Consider the following 22,796-nt stretch of genomic DNA (forward strand, 5'->3'; position numbering starts at 1 on the left):
CCGTGGGAGCTGGCGGGGAGCTGGCCAGGAGCCCGGCTGCGAAGCCCCATCGATCCGATGCTCACGTGAACTAATGGAGAAGCTAGCAGGGGGCGGGGAGAGTTGAATTTACCGTTGCTGCAGGCGTCTGGGGGCTCCTCGTTTAAATGAGAGAGCCGTTTGTCTTCAAGCCAGCTGTTTCCAGCCGCAGTGTTTCTAAACAAGCCCTAAACCTAGGCAGGCTTTCATCAGGCGTCTGCGGATTAGGAATAGATGATTATGAATCATCTTCCCTTCCCTAACAGGATCATCAAATTTCATGCAACATTTACCAAGGGCTAATACTTTGAGAAGGCGATACTACACTCTGGTGGGCACACCATGGGGGAGGGGGCTATGATACCTTCAGAAGAGAGTTGGGAAGTTGTGCCTCTTGTCCACAGGGGAAATACCCTTAAATGCCCTTAAATGTATGCCCTTAAAGGTGTGTGTGTGTGTGTGTGTGTTTCCTGGCACATCTGTGTTTGGAGACTGTTTGCTGAAGAGTATATGAAAAGGCAGGAAGGATACCCTTTCAATTTGCAATTTAGAGTGAGCCATCACACTGAAGTTCCAGATGAGTAATAGACATAGACTAGAGATTTTCTCTTTAATGTGAGCTGTGGGGCTCTAGCATAGTTGAATCTGTTATTATAAGAGGTCCTTCCGGATCCCATGTCCCTATAATAATAATGACGTGCCCTAAAATTTATAATTTATTTGTGTAGAATTGTGTGTAGTGGGGAGGGGGTCCACTAGTTTCTGATTTTAAGAAAAATTTTTTTTTGGTCCAGGATTTTGATTGAGTGTTTACTTTGGGTAAACCAAGGTTTATACTTTTAACATGAAATTACTCATATATCTTTTTTTTTTTCTTTGAACACATTTAAACACTTCAGACCTCAGTTTCCCTTTTACTCAAAGAGGGTACTCTACCTAGGTGCCCTGGAGAAAATTCTGTTTGTCAGGAGAGCTTATATACTGTACTCAACTTTTCAGTTTCCATTGTCCTTGAAATCTTTCAAGGACAGTGATCTTTAGCAATGTAGAAGTTCCTGCCTCTCTCAAATATGACAGCCCTGACTTGAAGGCAAGGAGATTATGTTTTTCTAGATGGGATCTTCTTTTTCTTATTCCAGCTGCTATTGAATAGCAAAGTATGGAGGGGGCACACTTAAGAAGAATAGGGTTGCTTTGTCTCTTAAAAATGCTAAAAAATTAACTCTGCAGTGACAATGAGACATCTACAGGAAACGAAGTGTGTGGTTTGGCTTTGGTGGGCGCAGTGTAAGTCGCAGTATCTCTACTTTAGGTTTGCGGTAACCTTTTCAGCCAGGTTTCACTTTTTGCCTTGTTTGGCCCTCAGGAGAGAGCTGTGAAATGTGTGTGTGTGCATGCAGAGTTCAACCACCATAATGATAATAGCTAACTTTGCTTGGGTGGATATAATGGGGCAGGCACTGCCCTGAGGGGTCTAACATCTGTTGATCTCATTTGATACTTTCAACCATGGAGTTGAGGCAGCTACCATAACTATCATATTACCATGAAAGAAACTGAGGCTCAGAGAGGTTGAATTGCTTAAGGACACCAGATCTTGAACCCAGGTCCGTTCTATCTCCAGAACCCACATCCTGACCTATACCATTAAGCTCTGCATCCGGAACTCTGGAACTCTCTACACACTCAGCTCTGCAGAAGCCCAGAAGCTGGCCTCTTGAAGCTCTTGCTGATGTGAGCTGCCTGCAGGGGACCAAAGCTCCTGGTAGCAGTGCCCAAGGGAATTAGCCGGTGTCCCTACCCCAGGCACCTGGAATGGGAGGATGGGCTAACCCAGGCCGGGAGCATCAGAGAAGAGCTGCTACCGTGTTGGCAGTTCTGCTTTTGTAAAAGTAAGTATCAGTCTCCACCTTGGCCAGGAAACAGGAACTTTTTGACAAGATCGGCACAACCACTGTCTGACCCAAGCCATGGCATTCTCCTCCAGGCTGTCAGTTCTGCCTTATCAGCAGCCATGCCCAGCAGATAGGATGTCCTCCTGGGAAGTGTGCCCTCAGCCCCGTTGTCTGGGTGTGAGGGTGAATTCACCCGGACATTGCCTCGTTTCACCTGCTATGGGGGCTGGCATTGCTGCCTTAGAGGGAGTTTCACTGGCTTTTTCTTGGCATTGTGGGGGCTTCTAAACTCTGAAATGCTTACAAAGCCTGCGGCCACCTGGGAGGGTTTGTTGCAAGCAGAAGACCATCTCTCCCCACTCCCTCTCCCAGGGCTCCCCGATCCGTGTGCCTAGAACAGGCTGAAGGTGTGGGGAAATACTGACATCTCAGCTTCAGGGCAAGTCATGGGGCAGCGGAACGGCCCCCCTCACCTCTGACAGCCGGCAGCTTTGTCTGCTCATGGCAGCATGCTGTGCAAACACTGGCATTTCCTGCACACGCCACCGGGTGAAAAAGTTTGGCCAGCGCTTCTCTGTCCTGCTCTCCTGAGATGGGAACGGCAAACCCAGCCCTCCACTCGTTCCGTTCCTGTCTGGGGGTTAGGGTTTAGGCAGTGAACTTCCGCAGACCTTTGTCTTTACCATTCTCCCTGTTCCTCCCTCCCCTCCTCCTCAGTTTCCTTTGCTGAAGGGCTGACATCACTAGGACAGCCCCTCTGAGGCAGGTGGGTAGCCCTGGCCAACCCCCGGACTCCCTTCCCATCTCCAAGCTGACACCCAGCCCCGAGGAAGTAAGAGGCCTGGGGCCCCATCAGGAGCAGCTCTCGCTTCCTACCAAGGACTCTGCAGATGAGACTTTATCTCTGGTGTCCCTGGTGGCGCTGACAAGCGGGTGATGTTCCTCCCTCCCCCAAGGAACCAGAGACATCTCACTTGCACTGTGAACAATCTTGGATGGCGAACTAGAGTTTCCACACAGGGGCTGATCTTTGTGTCTGGCGCCAAGGAGACCCTGAGCAGAGTGAGGTCATAGCTTGTCTGGGTAGCGCTTGCCCTGCTGGACGTAACAGGACAGGGGCGGAGAACGAAGGCTGGACCAGCTGAGGATCCGCAGCCGAGAAGCTCCTGAGCACACTCGGGAGAGCCCTGGTGCACATACCAGAAAGGGCTGAAAAATGCTAATGCGGTGGTGCATTAGCAGGTCGCATTTCACTCTTTTACTGTCTAAATTTTTTTTAATTGTGGCTTTACTAGTTTCACAACAGGAAAAACAAATTGCATAAACTTATAGTTAAAAAAACCCAACAGCCTATATGCCTCACACCTTCTTTGAGGCCTCTGGTGACATGTGAAATGCATACAAATGAGCAAATGGCAGGGTGCTAATTGCAGTGTGGCTTCTGAGCGGACAGCTTAGGTGTTCTTCACAGCAGGACCTCAGCCCGGCTCCTGTTTCCCCATTCTCCCCTGCCACCTGCAGAGCGAGAGAGAACTTGTTTTCCAACACGAGGTGTCTGTGACCCTGACCACTCCCGACAGAAGCTTCCACACCTTCACCAGCTGCATGGGAGAGAGTGTCTTGTCCTTGGAACCAAGCACCTTTGCCAGCAGGATCAGGCAGGCCAGGTGAAAGTCAGCTGCTGTTAGTGGCTCGGGCCATGTTCTCCTGGACAAGGCAGAACCTCTTCGTTTTGGGTCCTAAAGCGACGTTAGAAATCAGCAGAAGTGCCGCCCACGTGTCCTGCTGTTGGGGTTCGTGGTCTTGTAGGAAGTCAGAGCTCCTTGTGGCTGGGCCTGGAAAGAAATGTGGCCTGCCTGCGTGTGCAGTTCCATGTGTGGCCTCGGGAACAAGGAGCCCCGCCAGAGCTCCTCTGTGGCTCCTTCCTTGTCTGTGGTCCGCTGTGATGGGAGGCACACAGAGTCTCTTTTTACAAAAGCGGCCCGCTTACCTCCAGAAAAAAACCAGCCCAGCGTCCCTGAGGGCCCCCAGAGAACTAACCTCCTGTCTCAGCAGCTTTGCTCCAACACTGCATTTGCCCCAAGAGCCAGGGATCTGAGGGGCAGAGCGGGCCCAGAGCCAGGGCCAGCTGGTGCTAAGAGGAGGCACCATGTCCTTCCTGGCCTGTCTGGAGTGGTTGCTACTGCCTTCTGCCTTGGGCTGCCTGACACAGAGCCCATGTCAGGGGCCTCCTGCAAAAGAGACTGTTCTCCGGGGAAACTGGAAACCAAGTCACGATCTCATTTGGGGCTGCACTGTCTCCCCCGGGTGGCCCCGGGCTCCCTGGGATGCTGGCTGCTCGGAGTGGGGAGCCACTACCCAAGGCTTTGGGGTCCAGAAAGGGGACTCTTCCCAGCACCCTCTCCCCGCCACCGGTGACCTATGGCTACCCCCATGTAACGAACACGTGGCTTCCTGGAGGAAAGAAACTTGAGTAATCAGATAGAAATAGGAACCGGAACCTGGAAAATAACTCAGTGCGGCACGTAAGAGATTGGGCAGTGAGTTGTCTAGAAGACCTTGGGCCGTGAGAGGGGGGTTAGGGTGAGGCACCATGTTTCATCCGAGTCATGGCTCAGATCTAAGGAAGTCTCCAGAGCTTGAGACTTTGGAGGGGGCAGGGGGCAGAGGGACAGGGTCTTCCTGTTTGCCACCTGTCAGACTGGACATTGGATATGGGGCCCACGCTGGAAGGGATGTGCAGGGGCAGGTGTTTGAAATCATTCCGAGGAAACTGAGGCTGCTGCAGCTCCCACTTCCCAGCCCTCACCCTCTCCGCGCAGAGCTTGAGATCAGGCCCTGTTTCCCAGGTGGCTCTGGAATAGGAAGGATTCTCTATTATTAAGAATTATTAATAATTCTCAGCTGAGCCTGGGCCAGGCAGGGCTGGGGGCTGCCTTTGTGGGAGAGATGCCTCAGAGATGAGCCAACCCCTGCAGCACTGAAAAGTGCTTCCGCCCAGGTGGCACTGCAGGGGCCGGGGCAGGGCCGGGGACTGAAATTCCTCAGAGCCTTTGCCTTTTGAGATTCTGTGGGAAGCTTTCTCAGAAGCACAGTGTCCTTCTTTAGGAAAGTGAATCTCTTATACCTCACCATGAGGTGTTACCTTCCCCCAAGGCCTCTAGCTCTGTTCAGAGAACAAAGAATTTTCGAGAAAGTTCTGAGTGTACTGGTCTTCTTTTTTAGGGCCAGGGCAGTGGAGGCATGAACATTTGGATAAGGCAGGACGTAGAGCTGATACCCCAGTTTTCTCCTGCATTCCCCTGACAGGTTCGCTAAGGGACGATTTTCCTTAAAATGCTCCTTACAATACTTGGAGGAACCTGAGCCCAGGCAAGGCTGGGGGCTGCTTTTGTGAGAGACATACCCCAGAGACTTCCTATTGCATTGCAAAACACCTTCACCACCAGGAACACTCCAGCTACAGGCCTCATGCCCAAGGAGTAGTCGAAAGATCCCAGAGCTTGTCAGACTTCAGTTGAGGAGAAAGGATGGAAACATACCTTTGTGTCTTCTTTGGGTTTTTTTTTGGTTTTGGCCGCACCAGCGGCTTGCAGGACCTTATTTCCCCAACCAGGGGTGGAACCTGTGCCCCCTGCAGTGGAAGCATAGAGTCCTAACCACTGGACTGCCAGGGAATTCCCTCTGTGTCCTTTTGTGTCTGGAGGATAGCTTTAAGAGCTCTGCCGATAAATTCACGTTAGTGTCAGATGCCAAAGCTGCCTGGAATGCCCGGGAACTTGGCTCCCTTGCCAGTGAAGAATCTTGGGGTGTCAAAAGCTAGGATGCCTCATGCGGCGTCATGACTGGTGGACAGGCACAGTCCATGGTGGGTATCTTGATCCGCTCAGGCTGCTATAACAGAATACCATAGACTGAGTGGCTTAAACAACAGGTATTACTTTCTCACAGTTCTGGAGGCTGGGAAGTCCAAGATCAAGGTGCCAGCGTGATCGAGTTCTTGGTGACGCTCTCTTCCTGGCTTGCGGTCATTGCCTTCTTGCTGTGTGTCCACACGGCAGAGAGAGCGCTCTGGTCTCTTCTTCTTATAAGGGCACCAGTCCCATCATGGAGACCCCACCCTCGTGACCTCATCGAAACCTAATTGCTCTCAAAGACCTCACCTTCAAATACCTTCACATTGAGGATTAGGGCTTCAATCTATGAATGGGGGGGGGGGACGGGGGGACACAAACATTCAGTCCGTAAAAGCTGTTGAGGACCTAACTCACCACTGTAAAGCAGTTATACTCCAATAAAGATGTTAAAAAAAAAGTCAACTGGAAAAAAAAAAAAAAAGCTGTTGAGAGCTTGGGCTCTGGACCCAGTCAGATCTGACTGAAGTTGGCTCTACCACTTACTAGAGGTGTGACTTTGAGTCTGTTCTATAAAGTAGGGATAATGATTGTGTCTTCCACGTAGAAGTGTCATGTATTAAAGGTTAGAGTTACATAAAAACAAAAAGTAGAATGGTGGTGAGCAGGGGCTAGAGGACGGCAGAAATGGGGAGATGTTGGTCAAAGGGTACGAACTTTCAGTTATAAGATGAATGAGTTCTGGGGTTCTAATGTATAACACAGTGACTCTAGTTAGCGATACCGTATCGAATACTTGAAAGGTTCTCAGAGAGTAGATCTTAGATGTTCTCACCACACACATACACACAAAGTAACTATGTGAGATAATAAATGAGTTAACTAACCTTATTGTGGTAATCATTTCACAATACATTCTTATGTCAAGTCATCACACTGTATACCCTAAACTTACAAAATGTTTTTTGTCAATTATATCTCAATAAAGCTGGGGGAAAAAAGTGAGAGTGAAAGTCATGCACTTAGCACAGTGCCCAGAACGTAAATATTGGTGAAGCCGGGGACGCATTGATGGAAGGGCTTTCGGGAATGAGTGCCTCTGCCCACAAACTCACAGGGAGGGGAGGTGGTCCTGAACCTTTGTGGGCGTTGCAGGGGGAGGAGGTGCCCCAGAACGGCTTCTTTATAAAGACAGGCCTAAGAAAAGCTGCAGATTCTGTTGTGTCCCTGATTCATGCTGAGGTTGCACATCAGATTAGCAAGTCTGTATTCTCCCCCAGTTCCCAAAAGAACCTTCTCCCCAGTCATCCATTCTGGTCCCCCTCCTCATCCACTTTTTGCCTCTGTGTAATTGCGTATGCTTCTCCCCCCACCCCCCGCCAGAATGCCTGCCTCCCCACCCCACCATTTTTGCCAATGAAATATGAGATGTCCTTCCAGGCCCTGGTTCAAATGGCATTTCCTCCAAGAAGCGTTTAGTCAGCAACTCAGTTCCAAGTGGTGACCCTCCCCACTCCCTCCATACCGTACTGTCTAGACCACTCTTTGGGCACAGCAGGGGCTGCCTTGCCTCTTGGTGACTTCTGGGCATGTCTCAAATCCACTGTCATAAGCATCCTGAGCAAAGGAACACAGTCTTATTTATATAGGGTTCAGGGACTATTCGATGAGGTAATGAGTAACTTTTCTAGCCCTCATAACCCATGGAACTTCCTGAAATCTTGGGCAACTGAGGCGTAGGAAAGAAGACAGTTTTCCTCTCCCTCATCAGCTGTTTCCTGGTCATCTCTCAAGGAATGATAGACTGGGCAGCCTTCATCCATGCATATCATGGTGAGGAAACAGAGGCCCAGAGATGGAAAGAGAGTTCCTCAAGGTCACACAGCAGGTTAGGGGCAGAGCCAGGACCTGGATTCAGGGTGTGCTCAGTTTAGTGTGTTTCTTTGGGGAGAGGAAGTAGAGTGTTGAAGGGCAAAAATTTGGATTCTGGGGTAGTTGGGGGTTACTGTGATAATTCAGTGATTTAATGCATGCAGTCCTTAGATGAGCCCTGGCACGGGAAGCACTATGTGTTTGTTGCTGTCACCTTTATTACTCTTCCTCTGCCCTTTGTTGTCAACCACTACCTCCTCCCGGCAGGTCCCTTCATTTCAGGGAAGAGAAGTACACAAAGGGTATTAACTACGCCAGAACTTCTTTACTAAGCAGTAGGTGAGAAGTTGGCAGGTAGCGTAGAGGACTAACCATCCGGGTTACTGACCCCAGTGGCCTAGGGTGATTTCCTGGACCATCGAGACCCAAGGCCCAACAAATCAGACCTGGACGAATAATTGGACATTGTATTTGTCTCTGTTTTGGTGAAGGGGAAAATGAAAAGAAACCTGCTTCCCTTTTCGCAGATGCCCAGCAGACCGGGTAAGTCTGGTGTAGTGCCCTCCAGGGCTCTCAGGTCTGCCCAGTGGTCACCATAGCTCAGTGCAAGCAGCAGCCACAGAGGGTCTGCCCAAGCCCTGTCCGTCTGTCTGTCCAACTGTCAGGCAGTCTGTAGAACGTCTCAAGCTGGGTCCTCAGGGGGGACAGGGTGCCCAGAATCAGTTTCCACTTCCTTCTCCCATCACTGAGCTGAAAGCAAGATTTCCCATCTGTCCGGTTGAAGGGGCATCAAAGTTATCACTGGAAGCTGGTGAGTGACAGCTGCAGCCTACAGCCCCCTGGGACAGGGGGGTTCAGCATAGCTACAGGCCACTGGCATCTTCTCTCCTGGACTCCCAGTGTCCGCACCCTACCAGGAGGAGAGATGGGACAGGAACGTACCCAAATGAAAATTAATTGCAAATTTGGGACAGGCCTAGGAGAAGGACTCTGAAAATTGAGACCAAAGTTCCCTTAGTGGGCTGCACCATTTCTCAGTTTCTATTCCATTTCCACGTTGGAGTCTGATTGGGTGAAAAAGAGTGCAGCATCAAATGCTGGCTGCTTAGCAAGGGAGCCCTGGGCACTGGGGAGTTTTTAGTTGGGATTTCGTGTGAGCAGTTAGAGAATTAATTGGAACAGAGATTCTTCTGCTCCAGGTCCGACTCTAGGATCCTGTTGTTTTTCTGCGTCTTTCGGAGAGTGAGACCATTCTCGACATGACATTCCAACTGGCCTTGATTGTTGACTTTTTTTTTTTTTTTTCCTGCACTGCTCAGCTTGTGGGATGTTAGTTCCCCAGCCAGGGATTGAACCCCAGCCCTCAGCAGTGAGAGCGCAGAGTCCTAACCACTGGACCACCAGGGAATTCCCCCCAACAGTTCTTTCCAGTTGGAGCTGGGTCGGCTGAAACTTCTGTACTCCCGCATTCTAAGGTCTTATTGACCAGGAGCGTCTTTGGTCATTCATTCATTCATTTACTTATTCGTTCATTGAAACCACTATTTCAAGGTGCCAGGGGTACAGTGGTGAACACGAGAGATGAGGTTCATACCTTCTCGGAGCTCTCAGTCTAGCAGAGGAGACAGGCGTTAGGTGATTTACTAGAGCACTGAGTCATCTGAAATGCAGGCCTCCCCGGTCTGGTGGTTAGGGACAGCTTCCTAGCAGAAGTGATATTTACGATTAGAGGGAAGATAGGAGGTATCTGGGCAGAGTTGGATAGAGCATTTTAGCCAGAGATGTCGTCCTGTTCAAAAGTTCTGAAAAAGCAAGAGAGAACCGGGAGAAGAATGTGCCAGATGAAGATGAGAGGAGGGGAGGGGCCAGGCCACAGGGCCTTGCGTGCCACTAAAGGGTGTGGTCTTTATTCTGACAGCAATGGGAAGTGTTCTCTAGTTGCCGTTTGATGCTGGAAAACTTCTTCCCCCAACTGATCGTTCTAGCCATGATGTCAGCCTCGTGAGCCTGCGACTTCTCAGACCAACAGGCCCAGCTCAGATGTGACCACTGTGTGGCTTCCACTGACCACTGCAGACGGTGTTTCATTTTTTTCCACTCTTCCTTCATTAGAACATATGTCACATGTGTTGGTTTCTCATGTCAGCCAGTGGCACCAGACAGTGTTCATGAAACTGAGCTGACCAGCCCAGATCAGGATGCGGTGAGCTTGGGGAAGGAGAAATTAGGACTCACCGGGTTTCACGATCAGTACTTGAAAGTGCCTTATGTGAAAGATGGGTGTCACGGGACAGTTTGGAGACAGAGAGCAAAGCTAGGTTGAGTCATCCATGTGGGAAGGAAGGCAGGGTGGCCCCTTGGGGGAAGGAGGGGCCGGTCTTCTGTGATTTCTTCTCAGAGACCATCTGCTGCTTCCTAACGGTCTGAGTCAGGCTGCCAGCCTGTCTGCCTTTCCCATCTAAGGGTCATAACAGCCCAACGCACACTGGGTGCAAGTGTGTGCCTGGCTTTGGGGGAGGGGCAGCCAGGGGCACTGGCGTTCCTTGTGAAGGGGGCCTTGGCCAGATCACTCCCTCTCTCCACCTCTAAGGTTATAAAGGTAAAACTTAGGGAGGACGCCAAAGGCAGAATGATGGGGAAAAGAAGAATGGTGGTGTGTGTGTGTGTGTGTGTGTGTGTGTGTGTATGAGGTTGCTAAGGAACAAGCCGCTATTCCTCCTAACCAAGTAGTGTTCTTAACACTGTTGGCATTTGGGGACAGACATTCTTTGGGATACTTCTGCATACTGCAGGACATTTCAACATCTCTGGCTTTAAAATGCTCCTACACATTTTCAAATATACTTCCTGGTGGGGCAATACAAACTAGCCCTCTCCTAAATGAGAACTACTGTTCCAGTGTTTATGGGAACAGGATACATACAGGCCTTATGTCCTGCAGATGACCAGCAGGAAGACTTGATAAGTCCTCTAATTTCAGAATATCTTAGAGAAGCTTTGGTCCGGTGGGATGGTTATTCTTCCCAGGCCACTCATGGGGGCTCCTGCTGTCTCCTGACCCCAAAGGGAGTTCCTCCTGACGTCTATAGCCTCATTGCTCACAGTGGTAACCCAAAAGCCCAGAGCAAGATCCGGTGGACGAAGCTGAGATTTTGGTGCAGGTACTTCCACGCCTCTTGGCTGGACTGTGTCCAGGGTGGCAGGACTGTGTCCAGGGTGGCTGAGATGCTGCTCTGTTGGACCACCAGATGGCGCGTGGGAGTCCCCGTTGTCTGCCGCAGGACCACTGGTGGCTGGAGTGACTGCAGAGGGAACTCCTCTTAAAGAGGCCTGGTCCTTAAAGAGACAGGGCCACACACCATGAACTTGAACGGTAACCCCAGAGCGAGACTCCACTGATGACAAGCACCACTGGCTAGGCTCTGATGCTCCTTTGTCCTCCCCTTCTTGAATGCTGAGCCACCACCTCTTGGAGCTGGTCTCCTTGACAGCCAGCCCTCAGCCCCTGCAGCCACTCCTGGGCCTGACAGGGACAGGGCCAGCCTGGCGGGTGGCGTCAGAGCTCGTGGCAGAGCAGCGCAGGGCTGGGAGGCACCTGCAGAACTCTGGCTGAGCGAACAAGAAGCACAGCCAGCTTCAGGGGAATGGTGACCACGGGAGGGCAGAGGGCCAGCCTGTGAGCTCTGGCCCCAGAGAGACATGCCTTTGCTTCACTTGGAGCTGATAAGGTTGGAGCCATTGAACTTTGTCTCTGGGTTTTGGGGACTTGTAGAATCCTTCTGTCTCTTCTGCTTGCCTCTTTCCAAATGCTGATGGGGATGCTGTGGTAAGTAAATCAGGCAGGGGGCTCCAGACCCTACTGTCGAGCCCTCTAATCTGCTCTCGGAAACCTCGCATGTTGACCTCTCGGTGGAACGATCCGAGCCATGTCGGGTGAGGGCCACTTTAGCTGGGGCTTGGCCCGAGACCCTCCTGAAATTGCAGCTTGCTTAGTGTACTCTAAGGCAGCTACTCTTCCGGGGATGCTGGACTCACTGTGGCCCTAGCCATGGGAGTGGGGCTTCAACACAGCCCCTGAGAAATATGTGGGTGTCTGTGGGGAGCTTCACAGCCACAGGGACCTGGATGTCACCGTGCTTCTCCCGACCATGGTGCCGAGGGAGGCAACAAGGAGGTGAACGTAATCCTTTGGTTTACATCTTGCCATGACTCTTACATCTCTCCCGTGACTCAAGCTGACACAAAACTTGGGAAGAGAAATGAACAGCGAGGAGAGCTTCCAGTAAGCCTGTGCTGCCTGTAGATCTCGCTGTCTGCTGGAAAAGTGAGGAGCCTCGGAACAGACGGGAAGGAAGAGGGCAAAGGACAGACTGTTAGGCCAGAACTTCCCACTTAGAGGTGACCCAGGAGAGGCCTGGGGAATTCTCTTCTTTCCAGGCCCAAGGGGTGAGGGTGAATCTTAGAAGAGTAGATGCTGATTTACTGTACAGAGGTTAAAGGAAATGAAGCAAGGAGCCAGAAACAGGCCAATCCGGGGTCTGCCAGGGCAGACAGGAAGCCTGGAGGTCATCTCCCTGCTCCACCTGGGTGCCCACCTAGAGATGTGAAAACTGAGGCTGGAAAGTGGGGTTTGGCGGGGACTAGAGTTCAGGAAATTGTCATCGGATCGATTGCAGCTAGCTTGTCTCCAGGGTCCTGTGCCCTGTTGTAGTAGATGCGGTTTTCTTTGGGAACCAGTTCTCTTTCTGCTTAATCATTGGTGGCTCTGGGGGGTTCTGGAATTGCATTCCTCCTGTAGCTCCAATTTCATCCTCCCTGAGTCTATAACTTCGTTCTGTTTATTCATTTATTCCCTCATTGCAGCCCGGTACAGAGATTACACATGTGGACTCCGGATTCAGAATCTCGGTTCATTTCCAAGTATCACCACCTGCTAGCTGGCCAATAGCATAGCCTTCCTGCTTCTGCAGGACGGAATGGAGAGACTAGTAGTGCCTATCTCATTGGTTCATTATGAGGACTAAGAAAGGTGGTCTATGTGAAGCAGGGCCTGGCACTCAGGAAGCACTCCGTCAAAGTTAGCTGTCATTAGTTTTATTTATTCAGCATGTATTATTGAAGGCCGATCTATGGGGCTTTTGGCAGAACGCTGGTCTGGGGGCGCAGTGTAGTAACGGCTGCCTTGGAGGTCTACCTGCTTCATTCATCCACGGGGCTGAGTGCAGTGAAAAAAGATGCAGTCCCAGCTTTTAAAGAGCTGATCCGCCAGAAAGGGTGCCAAAGGGTTTTTGACTATCACAGTCTGATTTTGTTTTTGTTTTTGTTTTTTTGGCTGCACCGTACGGCATGCAGGATCTTAGTTCCCTGACCGGGGATGGAACCCGTGCCCCCTGCAGTGGAAGCGAGGAGTCCTAACCACTGGACCACCAGGGAAGTCCCTTGTTTTTGTGAATTTGAATGTGGAGCCCACCGCCACCCCACCCCTGACCACCTGTACCTCCAGCCTGCTCACGCTGGCGCTCTCTGTGGGACTCAGAGTGGGAAGAGGTGAATGGACACCCTCTTCATCAACAGTGACCCCTGCAGGGACTCCCAGGGGCCTTCCTGTTGTGCACAGTGGAGCTGAGTTGCTAACAGCAAGGAGGGAAGAAAAATGGAGATACCCAGTTTTGTTTCTAAGCATGGTCACCCTTTTCCCGTTGGAGAGGGAGTGCGTAGCACAGCCCTGGGGATTAAGGGCAAGGCCGCTGACCTTCCGGATGGGATAGATCTTCTTCCCACTCGGCATCATCAGCCCAGTGCTCCCAGCAACCTACCCTTAAATCCCCCTTAAATCTGGTGGTGAGGCAGGAGCAGGCCCGTTGCTATGGGAAGCAGGGAGCCGGGACAGACTGAGTGCACAGGCCAGAGGGGAAGGAGGAACGTGTTCACCCAAAGGGCTAGACAGCAAATGGTTAGCGCAGACTTGGAGGACGAGGTGTGATGGGTGCTGATTCAGTGCCTTGGGGTGCACGGGCAGGTCCACACTTAGCTGAATCAGGGTGGCCTGTCCACGGAACGTCCCCCTGCTGCTCTGACAGATGCGGGTTGCTGGCAGAGCACTTCACCTTTGGCACAAGGCGAATGAGAATGACTCTTGCAACTCCTTCCTTCCTAGGATGTGGTATTGGGTCTCCCCCCACCTCCTCTCCACCCTCAGTGCCAGGAATCTGGAGGTTTCTGTCCTGGTCTCATATCACCCTGGTGCTTCCACACACTTGTCTCTATAGCCAAGGTTAGATGTTAATGTCTAACGTGTGTGATGTTAGTGTCTATTGGAAGCCATCCAATATAGGCATCAAGGGATCTTGAAGTAACTGCCCTTTCCTGGGACATATGTGTGAGACAGTTGTATGGAGATGGAAGAGGATTGGGAGAGTTTTCTAGAAGGTGGTCTCTAACCCACGGACCCGCGAAGATTTCCAGGGACCTTCGCCATCCTGCTTTCAACCCTGACAGTGGAGGCAGCATGCATGGCATTTTAGCTACACGAGTAGACTGCCAGGGTTCAAGTCTCAGCGCTCCACTTACTGTCTGGACAGGTTACTTAGCTGACCAGTGCCCCAGTTTGCTCATCTGGAAAATGGAAGGAGCTGAGCTAACAGTGAGGTTGTCATGTAAACAAAGCCTTAAGATCCAAGCCAGGTCCACTGCAGGCGTTCTCTGTTACGTATTAGAAGTGTTCCTCCTTATTTTCCTCCAAGATCCCTCTCCCCTCTCCCCTATATTTTGTTCTGGATTGGGAGGTCCAGGACAGGCTTGGACAGAAGGTAGAAAAAAGCAAACTATGGCAGTGTTAAGGAGAGCAACTGTTAACATTTTAGTCTGAAAATAGCTTGTTCCAGCCTTTGTAGATAAAAATGTAAAATGTATGCAAATGTATGTGACTCACGCAGAAACATACATCCATGGCCTCCTCGCAGTCAGTGCCCAGATGTGGGCATCAGGCAGCGTGCAGAGAGGGCCCAGGCTGCCTTGGTGGAGATGGGGGTCCTTGGGGAGGGGGCAGTGCTGCTGCTTCCCCGGGCGGGGCTCCTGCTTGCACCTTTCTTCTGGGTTCTGTGCCTCCCGTGTGGCAAGAGGAGAGGCCCTGGGCCCCTCTCTGCTCCTCCATCTCACTGTCCTCCCTCTGGTTCCTCCAGGAGCCCGTTTGCTTCCTCTCCCATCCTGGCTCTATTTCTGGAGCATCTCATTGGAGATGCACGCCCCCCTCTCTGCCAGGCTCCAGGTGCCTGCTTGCTTGGTCCTCCCAGTCTTGTGTGCAAGTCAGAGACGGTGGGAGGGTGACAGCTGAGCAGGGAGACCCACAAGATCCAGAGCCTGAGCCAGGAGGCCTGGGGTGCGGGAGAGCCAAGTGGATGCAGTGAGGGGACAGTGTCACCTCTAGGTTGAAAAACACCCACGCAGCCACCTATGGAGGCTTTTCACTCCCCAGAGCATCTTCCCCTGCAACTCCCAGGGGCTCACCCGGCCTGCTGTGAGCCTAGTGGCCACCACCTCCCCTTGGGCAGTTCTGGAGGCCGCTACCTAAGCAGCTGCAGGGGCTGGGTGCAGGCCTCCTTTCAGCATCATGGGTGAGGGTCTGCTTCTCCGCTTAAGAACAAGGTCTGAAACTAATACAATATTGCATGTCAACTATACTTCGATTAAATTTTTTTTTTTTTAAGAAGAACTAGATCTGTGGTTGTTTGAGATGATGAGGCCCCCCCCCCCCTCACCAAATGCTCTGGAGATGCTGACAACACTGCCCCCTATAGAGGCCAGGGTGAGCTTTGCCTTGTAACCCTGTCCATTGACCTGGGTCCCATGAAGTCTTTGCCCTTAAAGCTGCTTGGACATGAGGGGTGGGAGGGTCTGGTCCATTATCAGAAACCTCACTATCTGAGGTAAAAGCAGGGTAAATGGTCCAGGGCAGGGTTCCCTTGTGAGCCCGCTGCCTCCCTTCCCTTGGGTTCAGGAAAGGAGATTTAGCCCCACTGCCCTGGACCACCCTAGCCTGACCCTCCCTCCTCTCCAGTCCCTTCTCCAGGGTCCTTTGTTCCAAGGAGGCTTGTAGGACCAACTCTGCAGCCAAGTTGCCTTCGTCACTTAGAACGTGCACCCAGGGCACAGGTATAAAACTCCCCCACTCCAACCTCTTCACAGCTTTTGGGAGGCGGGGGGGGGGGGGGGGGGGTCTTAGAAGGAATTTTGTTTCTAAAGGTCTGTTCTCAAAGGCATCTTGACCCGAGCCTTCCCTCAGCTTGTGATTAGGCATGCATGGTGTCTCTCCTTACATGGGCTGTGGCTGGGATCCCCAGAGAAGGCTCCTGGAGGGAACCCAGCGGAGACCCTGGGGTCTCTCCTGTAACCCAGTTTATCCTCCACAGCCCCTCGACGAACCCCGGCCTCCCGCCTTTCTCCAGCCGCCGCCCGCTGGTGTGTAGGGCAGGAACCGCCCGGCCTTTGGGTCAAGGGTGTTTAAATAGATGAGGCACTGTTAAGGTTTAGAAGGAAAGAGTCCTAGGGCAGCCAAGAATTCCCGCGGGCGGGCAGGACGTTAACCCCGTCAGCGCCGCTCCCCAGGCTTGCCTAGGGGAGGGGCCTGGGAGCCTCACTGGCCCCTGAAACTGCGCTTAGAGATCCTGGGGTGGCAGGTGATGTCACCCCTGCGGGCTCGTAGGTCTCCCCGCGGCACCTAGTCAGCGGGTTGCCAGAATTTGGCCGAGCCCAGCGAGGGGAGGAAGAGGAGCCTGGGCCTGCGCCGCAGCCCGGAGACCCCCCGCGGGCCACTCCTCCGTCACCGGCTGGAGCGCCTCTCGCGTGGGGACCCCGGCTGCTCCCCACACCCCTACCCGGCTCTGGAGGCGTGCTGCGGGGAGGGGGCGCGGGAGCCTCGCGCCGATTGGTCGCGGCCCCCTCCCCCCCCGCCCCTGGGCGCCGTGCAGCCCCGGAGAAGTTGCTAGTTGGCGGGCGGGCTGCGGGGCCGCCGCTCCGGGATCCGCAGCGGGGCTCGCGGCGGTCGCAGGGGCCGGAAGGGCTCCCGGGGGCGCTCGCCGGCCCTCGCCCGCCCTCCCCTCCTCCCGGGCAGCTCCGGCTCGGTCCTCCCTGCTACCTGTTTCCCCGCCTCCCCCGGCTTCCACCCCGCGCTCGGCAACTTCGGCCTCTGGGGCTGGCCGCCCGCCCGCCGCCCGCGCCCTCCCTCCTTTGTTGTGCGATGAGGGTCGGGTTTCCGATCTGACGGAGCCGCCGCCGCCGCCGCCGCGCGGAGCCGCGGGCATGGAGCCGCTCAGCCACCGGGGCCTGCCGCGCCTCTCCTGGATCGACACCCTCTACAGCAGTACGTGTGCGCTCGGGCAGGGGAGGCCAGGCGGGAAGGGGCCCCGGCACCCCGCGCTGCGCCTGGACGGCCCCGGGGCCCGCGATGCCGGGCTTCTCTGGGGAGCCCCGCGCGGACTAGGGGCTGCGGGCACGGCCGCCCAGGTGCCCGGCGGGCCGGCAGGCGGGCGAGCGGCGTAGGGTCCCGCGATCGGCCGCGGATGGGGTCCCCAGAGTGGACTTCAAGCCGGAGGGGGTGCGCAGTGGACCGACGGGGCCAGGAGAGCTGTGTCACCCCTCTCCCACCTGTTGTGTAACCGAGCACTCCCCAGCCTTGGGGAAGAGGGGAGAGCTCTTGTAGGGTGCTGCCTCCGCTCCTCGACTGGCTTGTCCTTCTGCCCACGTTGAAGCAGAAAGGCCATTTTTGGTAAAGTCCTTGGCGCCTGAGTTTGCCACCTCAGGGACATCCTGAGGCCAGTGTGTTTCGGGGTGGGGGTGGGGTCGTGTGGTAAGGGAGACTGTAGGTGCACATCTCTGTGGGGGCCATTTGGATTCAGGACCTGAAAACCCCCAGCTCAGCAGTACTTCCTGCCGGGCTCAGCATCACCCGCACTTTCCCCCTCCCTCCCCCTCTCCCCTCCTTCCACACCCCCCAAAAAAGAAAAAACACTAACCTCGGCGGCGTCTCCACCCCCTCGCTCCCAAATCTGCCGCGATCACGTGATTGCCCTTGCACTGCCGCTGGGGATGTGTAACTGACCACTCGTACCTTCTGGGGGCTTGCGCCCAGCCTTCAGCGCCCGGACCCCGACCCCGACTCCGACTCCGACTCTTGCTTAGGTGGCTAAAGCACTGCATTTCTCCCACCCCTCCCTTGAGACACCTTCCCCTAGCTTTCAGTGGTACAGGAAGAGGGTCCTGATAACCCCTGAAGAAGATACTAAGTGGATTTCACCCTCCCTGATCGGTTCAGTGGGACCCTCCCACTCTCTCTTGCTAGGTCTCCTAGCCCAGAGTCCTGAGGCAGGGGCAGGGGTTGGGGGAGATAGGTGGAGCCAGGTTCTGGTTCTGGACCCTGGATGCCATGGGACAAGGACATTTTTAAGGGTCAACCTGGCTCGAATTCCTTGGTAACAGTCTTACAGTGGGCGGAGTGGACAAGGTGATGCCTCGAACCCCAAAGGCTTGCCCTGGAGGCTCCTCAGTACTCAGTACCCAACCTCTGACCTCTGTATCCCCTTGGGTCCCCACCATTCCCCATACCTTTTTCTTCTCCCTCTTCTCCCTCCATCCTTTTTCCTTTCCTTTCCTCCTCCCCACCCCATCCCCATCCTTTTCCCTTTCCTTTCCTCCGCCTCTCCCCCGCCCCAGCTCTCCTTGTGATGGTTCATTCTGCTTTGGTTTTTCAACATCAAAGGGACAAAGCTGGATCCCCTGGGTGTCGGTCCCCCGCCAAGCCCAGCCACTCCATCTGCTCCTTCCCCTGCAGAGGCCAGCATCGTTGGGTGAAGGTCAGGGCCCACGGTTGCTGTGTGGTGTGTGTGCACGTGTGTTTGCCTGAATGGGGCACACATCTGTTCAGAGCCCTGCTGCAGATCAGCTCCTGACCCGAAGGAAGGATTAGTGACCTTCTCTTAGCTGTGCTCTTGCAAATAACAGTCATAACAATGCCTCATATTCACATGCAGCTTATGTTCCTGAATATTTCCGACTCTTTGCAAAACCCAGTACTGCTTTCCCTATTTCCCAGAGCATAGAATCCTATGGAAACCTGTCTCTGGCCTTCTCTTCATTGCCTTAAAGAAGACTCCCCCACCTGATCATCTGATCATTTCCAAGTTTTCCTACCACCCCCAACTCACCCCAACACCTAACCCCACACACATATACAACCTGGAGCAAAGGAGCAAAATTGCCTGAGGGTGCTTTGAAAATTTCCGATGGGAGGAAGGTGGGATTGGAAAAGGGAATTAGACGGAGGCCTTCTTTGAGGGGTGCCTGTTTATCAGCCCTGACTCAGGCAGGCTGGCATCTGAGCTGTCTACCCTTATGCTGCTGCCCTAGCCTCTGGGCTCCCGGGGCAGCCTGGATGGAGGGGAGGGGGCACACCAACTTGGCAGCCATGTGAGGAGGAGTCCTTGCCTCCTTCTTCCAAACAGCTGATTGGAGAGCCGTAGAATGAGGCTTCCTGGGGAGGTGCTGTGCAGTCATGTTTGGGCTGTTAGCCATAAATTTTCCTCTTGACAAGAGCCTAAATTAAAACAAATACCCAAGCTGTCATTTGCCTGGCAGCATGGTTTCTGTGCCTCCCAGAGGAAGTTCCTCTGCCTCTCAGGAAGCTCTCTGCTCACAAGGTTCACAGGGTAGCAAGTCCCCACAAAAGCCAAGTCCATCAGGAATTGTAAAGGGGATGTACCCAGGGCACAGGGTAGCCCGTGTACTTCTTAGGGATGTGAATGACCCAGTGACGGAGGTTCCTTCTAAGCGCTGCTCCAGGTGGCAGTGATAGTAGCATCTCCTGAGGACCTACCATACGCCAGCACTGTGCTAGGCACTCCATCCGGGCTCTCCGTACCTCACAACTCTGCAAGATAGGTAGTCTTATCTCCCTTTTACAGGAAGAGAGGCTGAATAGGCTAAAATCATTACCCAAGGTCACATGACTGGTAAGTGACAAAGCTCGGATTTAGATCATACCCTAGGATGGTGAGGAAGACCCTGAGTGTCACCTAGATATGCCTGAACTTATTCAAGGTCTTGGAATGTCATGGAATGGGGGACCTCTGTCAGAGTTCTCCCCAGAATGGTCCAGCAGGGTAAGTGGTCTGAATGACTGAGCCTAACTTGCCTCTGTGTCTCTTGGAGGAACTGAGGGCTGGCCCTGGAGCCAGGGCAGGGGTGGCTGAGGCTCTGTCTAATTTCACTGGGGCTGGTGATTCTCTACACCTAAGATGCCAGGCTGACAACCAGCCCCTCCCCTCACACGTCTTACCTTTGGAGCTGTCGGCTCAATCTTTCTGGCTTTAGCATATGGGCACGCTTCCGCTGCAGGCTCATGGTCACTTGATAAGGGGTGAACCTCAGACCCCCTCTTTCCCCTACAGTAGAAGTCCTGAAGGTCTGTAGTGATGGAGATCTGTCTGACTCAAGGAGATGGGCTGGCTCCCAGCTGCCCGTGTGACCTGGGACTGATTGGAGCACGGCCTTTGCCCCCGGTAAACTAGTGTGGCGGATGAGAGTTCCAGCCACCCCACCTCCTGTCTCTGGACCATTCATTTTCCTACATGAATGTAATAGTGTCAGCTTTGCCCCCTCAGTGCCTTGCCTAGATTCTTTCCCTGGAGCTGGTGTGTTTCTCTCTGCACGTCTTTTCTGCCTGTGTTCTTCGTCTTATCTTCTCTCTGTCTTTCTCTCACCACTGTTTCCACTAGACACCACTTTCTCTTGGTTTTCTTCTATACCACGGGATCAGGTTGGATCCTACTAAGTTCTATGGAATAACAAAAATGGGAGGTGCTCTGAAACTTTCTCTGTTCCTCCGAGTAGAGACGAAATCTTTCAGGATCTGTGTAAAAGAGAACTGAGGGCTACATTTAAGGTCTCTTCCTTGGCCATTCCAGCCTCTTTTTTGTCCCAGGCAATTTAGCTCTGGCCTCAAACATGCCGACTATGGAGCCAAGCAAAACCTCTAGATATTTGGGCCTCATAGAAGACAGAACATGATCATCTGTAGTTATTAGAACCTGCCTTTGGAGCTCACTTCTGTGACCCCAAGCGACATTTCCAAGGGAAATCTCTGGTGATATTTTTATGCCCCTTACAGACTCAGTGCCCTGTCCCATGGCCAGGAGAGCATCTGGGGCTGTGGGGATACAAACCCATCTCCAGATGATCAGGAACCTGCCTCCGTTTCCCACCTTATTCCTATATTAGCTGCACCAAGGACCAGGCCACTGGCCTGACCGTCGGTGTGGATTTGATCAGGGCAACTCTCCTACCCAGGCGGCATCAGACCACTCTGAGGTGCCAGTGAACACCTGCCAATGGATGCTTTCTTGTCCTGTGACAAAGCCTCCGTCATGTATGCCTGCTTGTCAACACCAGCCCATATTTGACGTGGCTGCTGGAGTCCCAGAGGTGGGCCTGGCAGAAGAATTAAGTCTCCTACTCAGAGAAATGTGATTTTTTGTTGCTGTTGTGATCGCTGCTATTATCGTTCTTTGGGAAAAGGAAGGAATGACAGGAACATTGGTGAAGAAATAGCTAGGTGGGTAGAAGAAGCGGGGAGAGCCGGTAGGATGGACGACTTGGGCTGTTCTCTGGGTCCAGGGGCGATTCTGGTACCTTCCTTACTCACACTTCTCTGTAAAGTGAGGCTACGATGTCTCCCGTGGGTGCCACGGGGATTAACTGGTTAATGTTTCTCAAGTGCTTTGAAGATGAGGAGTGCTATTGAACTGATCAACTGTCCAGCTCCTCACAGCCTTTGTCACTGAACAGGGATCCACGAAAGGCTTGCAGAGGAGTTTGGAAGGGGCTGGGAAGTGTGTGAGGGGACAGGCAGGGTCAAGAATGTTGGACCAGGTTCTCAGCTGGTGCCTAGCCCAGTGCCTTGTGCTATAATAAGCCCACAGTAATTTCCAGTTGTGTGTGTGAGTATGAGAGGGAAAAGAAAACTTCTGGGTTCTTGGTTCCTTTAACTCCTTACTCCACCAGCAAACCCCAGAAACCCGTTAGCTGGTCCATTCACAAGTTTCTGGCTGTGTGGATCTGGTAATTGTAGACCCCCCAAGGGAGTCCCACGCATTGCTAGGGCTTGTGATTATGTGATTGGAAGCCTTCCCCACACCAGTGTTGGTGTTGCAGCTGTTTGGCTCAGCTGGAGCCCTTTGGGGCAAACCAGGAGGAAGGCAGCTTCAGGACACCTGCACGTCATCGCCACGACGTCTGCCTCAGCCGGGCCCCTGGCTCTGGTAGGCCGAGGGGAATCCATGGGGCTTGGAGTTCCCACCACATTCTACCTGCAGGGGCTTGGCGCTTTCCACTGAGTACCAGGGAGAGAGGCCTGCAGGCTTACCTGTCTCCAGGGCTGTATAGGAGAGGCTGATTGTTTTGACTTGTGGCCTTGGTCTGCCCTAGCTTGCATTCCTTCGGGCAAGATACGGTCTGATGGAGCCATGGATGGCCCTGATTGGCAGTGGGAGCGTTCTGCTTGTCTCTGAAGCTTGGGGAGAACCTGATCCTGTAAATGGGGAAGAAGAAGGAAATCAGGGCAACAGGCAAACTAGAGGATGCACCCCCATAAGAGCGTTGGGGATAGACGCCCAAGCCTACTCCCTGCCCAAGGCATTTGGCAAAGAGCCCTTTGAGGTGGGGCCGGCTGCAACCGTGACCCACTGCAGGTGGGACAGCCAGTTCTCTTCCCCCAGGTTCAGACCTCATTTGGGCCTCTCACTCCATTTTCTGCCCCCTGTGCTTTATTTCTGTCTTCTCTTCCTGCCCTTCCTTCCCTACCATACTGCGGGACGAAAGACGAATGTGGATTTACTGGCCATACAGAAACTGACAGGGTCAGTGTGGTCTTCGGGAGACAGGGCGGGCTCTGTGGTGACCTAATTGGTCAGGTGCCCTTCCCCTCTTTCCTCCACCTTCACCTCTGAGGCTTCCGTGTCCCTCTAGACCACAGATAGACGTAGCAGATGTGGTCAGGCATTTTGTCAAAGGTGAGCAACGTCTCCAGGAGTTGGGCAGCTGGGAGGACTCAGGTGGGCCAATGTCGATGGAGCTCAGAGTCCTCGTCCCTCCAGGCAGCATAGCTCTT

Source organism: Leucopleurus acutus (assembly GCF_964270905.1).
Source record: "Leucopleurus acutus genome assembly, chromosome: 19".
Classification (NCBI taxonomy): Eukaryota; Metazoa; Chordata; class Mammalia; order Artiodactyla; family Delphinidae; genus Leucopleurus; species Leucopleurus acutus.